The sequence below is a fragment of the Nothoprocta perdicaria genome, unplaced genomic scaffold (genome assembly GCF_003342845.1).
Source record: "Nothoprocta perdicaria isolate Ctin4 unplaced genomic scaffold, notPer1 scaffold_1846, whole genome shotgun sequence".
NCBI classification, from domain to species: Eukaryota; Metazoa; Chordata; class Aves; order Tinamiformes; family Tinamidae; genus Nothoprocta; species Nothoprocta perdicaria.
In genome coordinates this window covers 1-1,204 of record NW_020455034.1, presented here as the reverse complement: position 1 = coordinate 1,204, position 1,204 = coordinate 1, and the positions used below count along the sequence as shown (strand labels likewise).

Below are 1,204 nucleotides of genomic sequence, written 5' to 3'. Positions count from 1 at the left end.
GCGGCCGCCACTACTGCTGGGAGAAGCTGCGGTGGGCGGAGCTGGACCTGGAGCGCGTGCGCCTGGTGGGCGGGGCCTCGGGGGGCGGGGCCTGGGGGCGGGGCTATGGGGCTCCGTGGGGATCTATGGGGCTGGGGGTGCCCCCGTGCCAATGGGACCCAGTGGGTCCCTGTAGACCCCGTAGCTCCCAGTCGATCCCAGTGGACCCCAATGGATCCTAATGGGCCCTTATAGACCCCATGGATCCCAATAGAACCCAGTGGGAGCCAGTGGATCCTAATAGATCCCTATAGCCCCTGTGGCACCCAGTGGGTCCCTGTAGACCCCAGTGAGACCCAGTGGGTCCCTGTAGACCCCATGGAACCCCAGAGAACCCAATAGGACACGATGGAACCCAGTGGAACGCAGTGGGACCCAATGGATCCCAGTTGATCCCAGTGAGTCCCATCGAACCCAGTGGGTCCCAGTGGATCCCATGGATCCCAATGGAACCCAGTGGGACTCAAGGGGTCCCTAGAGACCCCATGGATCCCAATGAGACCCAGTGGGCCCCAGTGTGTCACCATAGATCCCATGGGTCCCAGTGGATCCTGGTTGATCCCATGGATTCCAGTGGGTCCCAGTTGATCCCATGAATTCCAGTGGGTCCCTATAGACCCCGTAGACCCCAGTGGGAGCCAGTGGGTCCCTGTAGACCCCATGGAACCCGATAGACCCCAGTGGGAGCCAGTGGGACCCGATGGACCCCATGGCTCCCGGCGGCTCCCAGGTGATGCCGGCGGCTCCCAGGTGATGCCGGCGGCTCTCCCCGCAGTGGTACAAGCTGGACGAGCTGTTCGAGCAGGAGCGCAACGTGCGGGCGGCCATGACGAACCGGGCGGGGCTGCTGGCCCTCATGCTGCACCAGACCATCCAGCACGACCCGCTGACGCCGGATCTGCGCTCGCCCGGCGCCGCCGCCGCCGCCCCCATCGGCATCGGCGCCGCGGCGGGAATGGGCGCGCACGAGCCGCCCGGCGCCGCCCACTGACACCCGCAACGGGAGTGCGAGTGGGATCCGCGTCCGGGTTGGGAATGGGATCCGGAATGGGAGTGGGATCTTGGACCCGGAATGGGGCCGGGAATGGGATCCGGATCTGGATTGGGAATGGGATCGGGAATGGGAATGGGATCTTGGACCTGGAATGGGGCCGGGAATGGGATC

General features: G+C 65.6%; 1 long non-coding RNA gene across 1 annotated transcript; it reads left to right on the top strand.

Moving 5' to 3' along the window:
- Nucleotides 1–6: 6 nt before the first annotated feature.
- Nucleotides 7–868, top strand: LOC112945157. The gene is made up of 2 exons (XR_003248962.1): nucleotides 7–65; nucleotides 815–868. It is a non-coding gene; the product is annotated as an uncharacterized LOC112945157 (long non-coding RNA).
- Nucleotides 869–1,204: the final 336 nt, after the last annotated feature.